The sequence below is a fragment of the Lampetra fluviatilis genome, chromosome 31, assembly GCF_964198595.1.
Source record: "Lampetra fluviatilis chromosome 31, kcLamFluv1.1, whole genome shotgun sequence".
Classification (NCBI taxonomy): Eukaryota; Metazoa; Chordata; class Hyperoartia; order Petromyzontiformes; family Petromyzontidae; genus Lampetra; species Lampetra fluviatilis.
Genome location: NC_136305.1, coordinates 6,148,913 through 6,161,243, shown reverse-complemented (window position 1 = coordinate 6,161,243; position 12,331 = coordinate 6,148,913). Strand labels below are relative to the sequence as shown.

General features: G+C 46.7%; 1 long non-coding RNA gene across 1 annotated transcript in view; it reads left to right on the top strand.

Annotated features, from left to right (window-relative positions):
• The first annotated feature begins 1,337 nt into the window (after nucleotides 1–1,337).
• LOC144943584 (uncharacterized) overlaps nucleotides 1,338–12,331 on the top strand; it is a 111,744-nt gene continuing 100,750 nt past the window's right edge. Inside the window, exons 1-2 of the long non-coding RNA XR_013639510.1 lie at nucleotides 1,338–1,382; nucleotides 2,227–2,287. This is a non-coding gene — a long non-coding RNA (uncharacterized LOC144943584). The remainder of the gene's footprint in view (nucleotides 1,383–2,226; nucleotides 2,288–12,331) is intronic.

Sequence of the window (12,331 nt, the reverse complement as noted above, 5' to 3'; positions counted from 1 at the left end):
CTTTGCGCTAAAGGAGGGGGGGTGGAGAGAGGGGAGGGGTGGTTTGTGACGGGGAAGTTTTTGTTTGGGAAGGGGTGGGGGCAGCATGTATGGTGTAGCAGCGTAAGGGTTTGGAGGACATTGAGGGAGAGGTCAGATGAAGGTCTCAGAACGAGGCCTGCATGGATACATCAATACAACTTCACATACACACACGCGCGCACGCGCAAGCAGCCCGGACTAACATGCAGCCCTTCAAAGCGTTATGCACGCAGGGAAAAAAAAAGAGTCCCGTAAATTACGCCGGCTCTCACGGCGAAAATGCTAAGACTCGCACTTTGGTAGCAAAAAAAAAGGAGAAAGGGAGAGTGGGAGAGCGTGGGTGGGTGGGTGGGGTGGGGTGGGGTGGTGGGGTGGGGTGGTTGGTGGATGGAGGCTCGTGATAAAACTTATATTAGCAGACAATTTACAAAGAACGGAACGAATTCGCCACGTGCGTGCAACGTGCAACGGCGTTAGGCCCGCGAAATAAAGAAATAAGTAAATTGGGTCAATTTGGTGACGCGAAAAAATCGGAAGAGAAAACGCACGGGGAGGGGTGAGCTTGTAGTAGTGCGGGGAGCGGTGGTGCAGCGGTTAGCGCTACGCTGCGTTACGAACACCGGCAACCCGAGTTCGATTCCCGCTCACGGCCACCGACACCCAGTGACAATTTACTGAACCGGTAGTGGGCCTCCTCTAGGTCGACTCAGCCTCAAATGAGTACCTGGTGCGTTGAGTAAACATCGCCACTGGGGAGACAAAGGCGGCCGGGCGTGGTGCTGACCACCCACCCCCTCGTGTGCCGTGCCGGCCTTCATAGGTGCTCGCTAACAGCACTAGCCCGAGTCGTGTGGTGGTTTGGCCATCATTCTGTTCCCCTCCTGTTGGTGGCAGAACAATGTCTGAAGTTTCATCTTCTTGGTTCTTTCGGTAAAGTCACGTAGAAGGGTAATAATAAAATAATACAAATAAAAATAATAAAATAATTCTCACGACGTTTCGGCCACAACGCAAGCAGCCGTCCTCAGGTGAAGAACAGGTCTGTCGGAAAGACAGCGTCTGAATCATTCAGACAAATTAACGGGGACTTTACGTATAATTGTTGTTGTTATAGGTGGCACGGTATACTCCGTTATTTCACTCCATGACGTCCGAAAGCCATTGCAAATGGGCTGCCTGCACAATGATCGGGGAAAAGCACCCGGCACGATCGGGAGGGTTGTGGCGGTGGCGGTGGCGGTGGTGGTGGTGGGGAGGGGGTGGGATGAGAAGAATGCGCGGGGCAAGAGAGTAGAATGGATTTTTCTACGATGGCACCGGATTGCCTGCTCTCCGCGTGCCGGATTTTCGCCCCAGCTATTGTATGTATTAACGAGTCGCCTCGTAAGGAGTGGGGGGATGTGGGGGGGGGATGGCTTTCGGTTTTGGCGTCGTGGCGAGAAATGCGCGCAACGTGATTGACTGCGCTGCTACGGAGCCTTAATTTGACGGTTACCCGCTGCTCGTTAATATGTGCGGCAATCGCTAAATTAGTGTTCCTCGGCTCTTTGAGCAATCTTAAGGGTTTTTTTTTCTTCTGTTTCCATCTCTTCCCCTCTCGGCTGCCTGCGCGTGCGGCAGATGTGTTGGATGGCAGAATCTTGCTGCGGCTGCGGCTGCTGCGAGACTTTCGAAGACGTGAGAGAGATGTATTGTTAGGGGCAAGAGCGGTCCCCCCCCCCCCCCCCATTGTGAACAAAAAAAACGTGAAAACTTCGAGGCTCTGTTTAAATTTTAGCGAAACGCGACGTTTTCGCTAAATGTCTGCGCGGCCCAATAACGAAAGTTAAAAATGGTAGAGGTGGCTGGTGGGGTGAGGGGGGGAATAATAAATGCGTGTGATGACACCGGCGAAATAATCCAATCAGGCCGGAAGACAATCTGTGAAACGCAATAAAACGACTTAGTTTGCGCCACCAAGTTCCTCATGTCAACTTATAGCCGCTGAATTTTCGCTTTTGCAGATTTATTGCGGATTCTTGTTCTCCGTTCTGCAACAGAAGGTGCTCGAGATCAAGACAAAAAAACAAAATCCACTTCACTACGCGGGGGGCATAGAATACCGTTTTTTTTTTACACTGTCACAACCGAGCCGTACCAGGGCCGTGCCGAGTCAGTCTGCTGCTTAAGAAGGCGCCAGATGGTTGTGTTTTTTTCCCACTACAGAAGGCGAGCCGAGGAGCTGTGCCGCTGACGTCCCGCGCAATGAACGAGTCCAGATGCTCCGGTGAGCACGGTTGGCTACGTACGGTGCGAAAGAAGTTCAACGTACATACACATAAACGTCAAATGATGGGGGTGATGCTGAGTGCCGTGGTGGCGAGATGTTAACTCCCTCGCCTGGTATACAGGAGATCGTGGGTTCGATCCCGACCCTGACGCCTGCTCTATATTTGAAATGTACATGTTCTCCTCGTGGTCGCGTGGACTTTTTCTCCAGGTCCTCCGGTTTGTCCCTCCACATTTAGAGTATTTGACTCCTATAAATTTCCACATCGACGATAAGCCGCTTCGTTGTGCTATCATTTGTGATAGCCAGGTCGCTTCTGAAAAAATATTAAATAGCTCAGCGGGCTTTACCTGGTAAAATAAAACAAAATGTTAAGTTGTTAATCGTTTAGTTGTGTACTACTGATACCCCTGGTTCGGCTTAACCCCTGAAACAGATTGAGATGTTTCGTGAGGCCAGCGCGCATCCACGGTTTCTTCCCGCTCGACTTGGCAAATAACCAGTGGGACACCGCGCCGTACCGCAGTGCGCCAGTGAAGCGGCGGTGTTGGAGACATTGGGCCCGAGTCGTGTGGTGGTTTGGCCATCATTCTGTTCCCCTCCTGTTGGTGGCAGAACAATGTCTGAAGTTTCATCTTCTTGGATCTTTCGGGTAAAGTCACGTAGAAGGGAAATAATAAAATAATAAAAATAAAACATAATAAAATAATTCTCACGACGTTTCGGCCACAACGCAAGCAGCCGTCCTCAGGTGAAGAACAGGTCTGTCAGAAAGACAGCGTCTGAATGATTCAGACAGCGTCTGAATGATTCAGACGTTGTCTTTCCGACAGACCTGTTCTTCACCTGAGGACGGCTGCTTGCGTTGTGGCCGAAACGTCGTGAGAATTATTATTAATGATTCAGACAGCGTCTGAATGATTCAGACGTTGTCTTTCCGACAGACCTGTTCTTCACCTGAGGACGGCTGCTTGCGTTGTGGCCGAAACGTCGTGAGAATTATTTTATTATGTTTAATTTTTATTATTTTATTATTTCCCTTCTACGTGACTTTACAGAAAGAACCAAGAAGATGAATCCCTGCAGTCACGAAAGCTTTACATCGAAATTTAACGTCTGAAGTTGTAGAAAAAATCGACTCAATTGGTGCAAATCGTTCTTCGTGGAGGGCCCCATTCCTCTGCCCGTGGTCCGCTACCACCCCTAAATTAATGGGGCGATGTAAAATTGAGATAAGGCGGAGTTATAGTGGAGCCATGGAATTTCCGTGCACTCCCATACTCAGCGATTCCGCTGGCAGGGCCGTAGAGTTTGCTGACACAACCCACGCGGGGTGGGTTGTGGCGATCCATTCCTTCACGTGTGATGATGATGATGATGCATCGATGTATCCGTTCAAACTGATTTTTGCGGTGGTCCAGAAGTCAGAGTTGCTGCGCTGGCACCGCTGATATCCTGGGTTCGAATCCAGGCAGCTGCCTCTGATTAAACTGGGTTCTCAAGGGTGGCGAAGTTGATGGTCTCAGCCCAGCGACGCAACAAAAATCCATGAAACTATAGATGGTCCCACACCTAATTTGGAAAAATTCGAACTGCAATAATTAAAACCTTTGGTTTGACTGTCATGCAATGGACATTATTCTCTGCAGCAGAGGGTCTTACGAACCCATTTACATTCGACATATATGAAGAGAAAAACATCGATTTTGTGCGCATATGATATTGTGAGTTTAAGACCAATATCAATCGATGAAGCGATACATCATGACGCTCCCACTATGCTCATTGTGATACTGCCCAATTAATACCCTTCATTGGCCCTCTTGGCTATGCGAAATGAGCCCCCCCCTCCCCCCCACTGTGGCTGCCTTCCTCCCCAACATCAGAATCACTCCAACGTGCGGTGGCTGAATGGCTCTGGGGTCTGAATTCTGAGCCAACACTGCTGAGATCATGGGCTTAACTCCTGGTTTCAGCTGCTCTTCATTAAAACGAGTTCTGGAGTGTAGTGAGTTTATGGTTTCAGCCCAGTCACAAGTCTTCTTCGAAGCCTAAAGTTGCATCATTACCTGGGGTCAGGTCCTCTGATTTTCTTTTCCCATGTGCATATAGTATGTGCCTCTTCCGTCGTCACTTACACGTACAAAGCCCCCTCACCCCTTCCCCCAGCCGCGTGCCCCTGTCATAATTATTTGTTCAATTTAAATTTGTCAAAAGTCCAGAGGTGATATTTAAAGGTATCAGTTTAACGGCCACGCGGCAAAAATGTATCTGTAGCAGAGGATGAGGGAAAGTGCATCACCCTTTAGTGTGTGGCTATGAAGTGGTCACTTTAAAGTGATCTCAGAAGTAATTCTGTGATATCTTCTTCCGTGGGGTGTTCTCTCACGTGGGGCGATGCACTGCTGTGCGAGCATTCCGGATGGATACTTAATCTCATGATGAAAAGTTAAATTGAAAAAGGGACTTTTTTCTGTTACAACATTCAAGGCTTACATTGTAACTGGATATTTGGAGGTAAACACTTTTCTCCATAAAACTCCCCGAAGGTCAAAACTGCTTTAGAGACACGAATACTCTCCAGCCGAACAGCATCTGTAAAGACAATACTATCGTACAATGTAATAATACTGTACTGGTCAGTATGGGTCAGTGAATTGAGAGGACTGCCCAGGAACGATTCAGATATCACTCGGCACTGATGTTGGCAATGGCAGGAGGAGGAACTAAGCAGGTCATCGGGTTTCAGGGCAGAGAACGCTAACCACTGCGTCACTGTTCCACCCCGTAGAGTATCGTAAAGACAATAAATAACTTTCATTATTCTCAGGCCTTCAGCAATCCATTGCTTCATGAATGCCTCTCTCTGTGCCGCGTTGGTCCGTGGGGGTTGTTTAGCCATCCAGCATCGTGCTGGCCAATGCTGATTGGCGACGATGAGATGGCTCGGCCATGGCTTTCATCAGTGGCGAGTGATATCGGAACTCGTTCTGGACCTTACTCTATTGCCAGCATGGTGAAGTATGGTCAAATAATCACCCACGTTGATAATTAATTTGGATGTAGTTGCAAATATAGCTCCACTTTCGCGTATTCCTAAAATGATATACTGCTGGTAATTGTAAAATTTGATCAATTTGGTCCATGGCAGAAGCATAAAGCAGTGTGCTTACTGCACTTGTGATTGATGTTAAATGGTTGTTGAATGCCAATATATGTAAGATTTTAAGCTTCGATAATACTCTGAAACATTGCTATGCAGTCATGGAATTCAACACACTGGGACCCTTGAATGTTACTGCCTTCACTGGCACGTATATCACATTCACATACCGCTGTGTGTATGTGCCCTACCTTATCAGAGCTCGAAAGCTAAGCATGCGATGAACCTGGATAGTCCTTGGATGGGCGACTACAATGCCCAAACAGTTTGTCATACGGCAGTGAGGCCAAGTGTTGGGCAACGGGGAACATTGCAACAGAATACATCGCACCAAATCATAAATGTTTCCATGTCTATGACCTTCATTGACCAGTGTGTATAATGGTCAACTAACCTCCACGACCCACGTGTAATTGAGAGGCCCTCATCCAGCAGTGGATTGACTCAAAGGCTGTGCATGCACCCATGTTCCATCGCACTGCTGAGTCTGGAAAGTATAAAATGTCCAATTGAATTTATGTCAAGATGGCCAGTGTACACGTGGGGCCTAAGTTAGGCTTCGTGAAACTATTTAAGTTTGGCGAGTTTTTGAAATGCAGGTATATATAAACCTGCTGCAAACAGCCCATGTTCGAAAAAACAGATGTTGTTCTCAATCACAGCTGTTGCCAATGAAAGATTGCTTAATCAAATCGAGCCTGCCAAATGTTTGACCAATGAAAAGGTTGGGGTTGGAATAGGGTTAGAGCTGTCCCCTACTGGCAGGAAATACACGCGCTTGCTTCATGCGAGTACCATACTGTAAGATCCCATTTAGTAATAATGTCGTTTGATTTTTATCGTGGGGGAGGGAGGGCTAAGTTTAACAAATAAACTGTGCCGTAAAATCAACAATACAACTATTACAATTTCAAGACAATTATCTTGGAACTGAAACTTTGACCGCGGTTAGTGAGCTGGCCAATTTCAACGGTGAAGTGTTGCCAGAGTGATACTCGTCAAGCGTTCTATCAGTCATCCTGGCACTTGTAGAAATTCACCACAACAGCCACAACCACATCAATCATAGCAAACCACCACATCTGCAACAGCAACCACAATAAACGCAACACTCATAGCAACCCACCACAACATCTACAACATCCACAACAATCATAGCACTCCATCACAACATCCACAACAACCATAGCAACCCACCACAACATCCACAACAAACACCACAGCAACCATAGCAAACCACAACATCCATAACAACAACCACGAAAAACGCAACAGTCATAGCAACGCACCACAGCATCCATAACAACAACAACAACCACAATACTCATAGCAAACCACCACATCTACAACAACCACAACAAACGCAACAGTCATAGAAACGCACCACAGCATCCATCACAAAATCCGCAACAATCATAGCAACCCACCAGAAAATCCACAACAGCCACAATAATCATAGCAACTCGCCACAAACCACCACAACGACCACAACAACAAACGCAACAATCACAGCAATCCTACCCACAACAACAGCAACCCCAAAAATCATAGTCATTAGCAATGAACCACAACATACACAACAATTGCAACCATCACAATCACGACAGTTAGTGCAACAATAATAGCAATACATCTCAACAACAATTACTTTTGCGTGCAATCAGCAATCCCGGCGTTGGGGGCTTGGGCTGAGGTGCCCAGGATGTGACAGTACAGCAATATATTCTTGAATCCGTCTGTGTGGAGCTTTGTCAAAGCCACGGACATATTGCGTGGCCAGGGGGCTTCCCTCCGACCATCGCTCTCATCTTTTCTCTGAACAAGCCACGGGCAACTCATCAATGGAATTAGCCAAACAATCGCTAAGTATACCTCCTGTAAGAGGTTGAGGCATTCCTTGGGCTTAATGAAGCGATTTCATTTCACGTTAAGTTCTCTCACGTGTCCAAAAAAAAATAAAAAAAAATATATAGGGCCGCGATATGAAAGTACGAGTGGTGTTACGGGCGTTTTTTCTTCTTCTTCCTCCTCCAATAACGTCCTCGCTGCTGTAATATTCAAGTTCCGAGCGTGATATATTACAGATGTGCGGGTGGGTTGGTTGGTTGGCTGACCGCGTCTGTGGTTCTTGGGAGCCGTGTACGCTGTGGTAATGCAATTAATGGTAGTTTCTAGTCGTGGCCACGTGCCTCTTTCCTATTATTATTATATTACCAGCTCGTCAATCGCTTTCAATCTCGAAGGCGTTACAAATTGATCGGAGCTGACAGGTGACTAAAGTCTAAGAATCTATCATCATTATGGGAGGAGGGGGGGGGTCACGCACACAGGGCCCGATTTTTTACCCCCATTCTTACCTCTATTTGTCGTCTTCGTCGATGATTTAATAGATTTTATAATTAATTACAGTTGTAATGGGGAGCGCATGAATCACGCGAGTCGCCCGAAATCGGTGACAGCCTCGTCAGGTAAGTAAACGATTGGGAGAAAGTGGGATATCCATCGGTCAAGTAAATTGGACAACACGGGTTAATAATGATCACGCACAGTAAGTTGAACTTCTTTTGCACCGTAATCTGTGTTACGTTTGTTTGTGTATGATCAACAGACTTTGTTCATGTGCCACGAAGGAAAGGGGCCGTCCATATATGACGTCACGCAACTAGGGGGGGGGGGGTCAGACATTTGTGACGATGTGTTACGAGGGGGGGGGGGGGTGAGAAATGTGACGTCACATCAAAATGCGCAACTTTAAATAAATATAGACAACACGTTCTCCTTAATTAAATAGACTTTTAAATAAATGTTTTCTCTTACAACATCAGAGTGTAGCGCACATTAAATACGCACTACAATGACAATAGTTTAAAGCGATTTGAAGCATGTTTTATATTTTGGGGGGGGGGGGGGGGCAGAGCTTTGTGACGTCATCATATTTGAGGGAGGTGTGACTTTTTGTGACGCCGTGTGACGAAGGGGGGTCAAAAATCGTCCAAAATCGCGTGACGTCATTTATGGACGGCCCCTTATTGGTCACCCCGTGCCCTTATAAATCTCAACATTCATCGTACAAAGTTCAATCACACAGGAGAAACAAACAAATAGGAACATGTTTTTGCCCGTATGAAAACGGCTGTACGCCGTAGGGACCTGAAAACGGAATTTCCCTGTACAATAATACGGGTAAACCGTGTGGGTTGACAGGTGTAAGCACGGTTGGCTACGTACGGTGCGAAAGAAGTTCAGCATACATACTCTACACTACAATACACACTACATTATACACTACATACTACACTGCACATCATGCTACACTATTCACTACACACTACACTAAACACTACGATACACTACGCTATTATACCACTACACCACTAAACTAATTTCTTTAAGAACTGCTTTTTGTGTTTAGTTTCTGCCCCTCCCCCGCACCTCCTATTAGCACGGTCGGCTACGTACGGCGCAAAAGAAGTTCAACACGCACACTGCCCATCGACTCTCACTGCCCATACACTCAACACTGCACCTCCCGATGAGCACGGTCGGACAACGTACGGCGCAAAAGAAGTTCAACGTCCAGTAAACATACACACACACGAGCGGACTTCATTCATCACTGGTTGTCGACGGTTGCAGAGTCATTCGATCAATCTGACGACGGTGTTGGAGCACGTGGCGTGAGAGCGCGTGGTAGAATTGATTCGCAGGCGAAAGCCTTCCTCTAATCGTGACCGAGTGATCCGGCCAACGCTTAGAATCCCTGGGCATCGAGTTGCGAGAGCGACTGCCGCTATCGACTGAGTTATCGCGTCTCGGAGACGCGCTGGTCACCCCCCCCCACACCACACACCAGAGGTGTGGACTCGAGTCATGTGACTTGGACTCGAGTCAGACTCGAGTCATGAATTTGATGACTTGCGACTCGACTTGGACTTGCATAACAATGACTTTGTCCCACCTCTGAGATGTGGACTCGAGTCATGTGACTTGGACTCGAGTCAGACTCGAGTCATGAATTTGATGACTTGCGACTCGACTTGGACTTGCATAACAATGACTTTGTCCCACCTCTGAGATGTGGACTCGAGTCATGTGACTTGGACTCGAGTGAGACTCGAGTCATGAATTTGATGACTTGCGACTCGACTTGGACTTGCATAACAATGACTTTGTCCCACCTCTGCCACACACCACCCACACCGTATCTGTCATCAGCAACTGCACCAAGAAAAAAAATAAACAAGAAAAACAAATCCCAATTGTAACAAACAAATAAAATTAAGCGTAGCGGTGCTCCCAAGGCTGCGTGGTTGTGTAGGTCATGTTCATGTTTCTGTTGCGGTTGCACCCGAGTCAAGAGCCGCGTGGCTCACAGGGTTATACCGAATACATGAAACTGAAAGGTGGGTGGCCAATGCTTTTGTCAATCCACTGCTGGATGAGGGATTCCGCCACGCTACGTGGGGTATTTAACCATACTTCACCGCGCTGGTCAGTGTCAGTTGGCGAAGATGGTGGGGGGGGGCATTGATGTGGGACCATAGCAGTACAGTACGACATAGACTTTGCTGCGCCGCCCGCAACCTCGTTTCGAGCGCCTATACCGCCTGTTATGCATGGCGCTCACCCATCTAAGCACTATCCAGACTCAAGCCTGTTGAGCTTCCGAGATGTGATGAGATCGGGTGCGTGTTCTGGGTTGTGTTTGTCTTAGGCGCGTATCGTTGATGTGTCTGTCTAGAGCCTGTCTGTTCAAAGTCGCGGTTCAATCCTTCCAATGAGTCTCCCTGACAAATCAGGATCATCAGGATCTTGATTGACCATGGAGGAATCATCACAGCCTTTACCTTCAACACCTCCTCGGCTCACCACCACCACCACCACCACCTCGTTACATCCTGTCCCTATGTCTCCTCTTTACCCTGCCCGAAATTACAACATTGTTTAAATAAAAACAAGCATATGGATATTGTTAAACCTCTGTAGCAGTCATCTGTCGCATTCCCTCCTGCCAAGACATCATGCATGCGGATACTTTTATAATTTAGTGGAAATCACAAGCACGGTTATTACGGCGATAATAGCAACAAAAACAACAATAAAGCGATGTATTGAAAACATGACACACACACAAACATTCAAGTAGCTATCACAAAATGGCACTCCAATTCATTTCCACTTGTAACTCATGAAACTAAATTTGTAAAATAAAAAAAAACTGCAAATTATTCTCCCCGTTTTCCAAAATGTAGGACTTTTTTTCTTTTTGATAATGCGTAACTTGACCTGGAGCCTTGAGCCAACGCGTCCAATGGAGTGATTTGTTGGCTGGGATTTGCTCGCTGGATAAACCCTGGATTGACAGACGGCTGTATTACAACATACCCCAAACCAATCACTCTGCTGTTGGATTGTTGGAAGATGTTCGTCTCAATCATCATCGCCATCATCATCATCATCATATATTATTCATCGTGGGAGTATTTTAGAAAAGAAATCTGTCCCATAATTCATCTCCCTACACGAGATTCAAAAGTGGAACAACGATTGCACCCCCCCCCATCTACACGGCCGCGGCAGTGAGACGGTGAGAAATGCATCACCGGAGTTCACAAAAAAGCGATCTGCAATGCTGATGTCCGTTCCACCTATCGCGCCCGTAGTTTACAAGATGTACGGTACAAATGCGGGAGTCCACGGCGTCTAATAGTGACAGAATATCAAGACGCTGTCTGTGCACAAAGAGCGTTTGATAGCGAGAGGCAGTCGGTCGTGGGCAGAGCAATACAACAACAAAACATCGGTAGGTAAATTTCGATTTAAAGCTTTCGTGACTGCAGGGATTCATCTTCTTGGTTCTTTCGGTAAAGTCACGTAGAAGGGATATAATAAAAAAAAATTTTTAATTATATTATTCTTTTATTATGTTTTATTTTTATTATTTTATTACTTCCCTTCTACGTGACTTTACCGAAAGAACCACGAAGATAGGTAGGTAACTTGAGCCTGGACTTGAGACGGTTGCGGGGAGTCGACAGCACGGGCGTCTGGGGGAAAGGATTGTCCACACTGTGAGAGACCAGCATGGGAGAGGGAGCGACCTCCCACTGAGATAAATCGACTGGGGCGTTTCGACAGAAGGCTGGAGTGAATACGTGGAGGGGAGTAGAGTGAGCTGAAAAAGCAGGGATGGGGCAGCGGCGAGTCCATGGAGAATGTTGACAACGGTTTACTGTGATCTTCAAATCGGTCTGGAATCGGATTGTGAGCCAGTGGAGACATCGCACTGTGTGTAGTATTTTATGTAACATTAAATTAAAAAAATAAATTATTCTTGCAACAGGGGTGGTGGGAGTGTCGTTTATGGGTGTGGGTGAGGGGGTCTGGCAGCAGTTATTTGGATCATCTGGATATTTAAAAAAAATCAGTATAAGTAAAATATCTGCGCACTTAAACGATTGTTGGATGGTGCATATCCCCACGGATGTGGGATTGGGCAAACATCCCAATGCAGAACCCTCCTGAAAGAAATACAAAGTCTTGAGACACAGGCTTTCCTGCATAAATAAATGGCATCATCACGATTTAAATTGATTTATTTTAAGGACAGCTGGCAACCTTATAATGCGCTATTCTGAAAGCCACATTGACATGTACTGTAATTTCATTTCAGAGTCAGCCTTTTCTCAAATGAGAAACGGGGGCGTCACGTATCTCATTTGGCAGGCAAATTTCACGTTCCAATGGCAGGGCCGAGTTTGCCCATTATTGACTTTCCACAAAAGAGTTACTCGTTTTATCGACCCCGGGGAGGAGGTGATGGGCTGAGTCGACGCCTGACTGGAGTACCCTTTAAAATAGTCATACATGCATAGGGA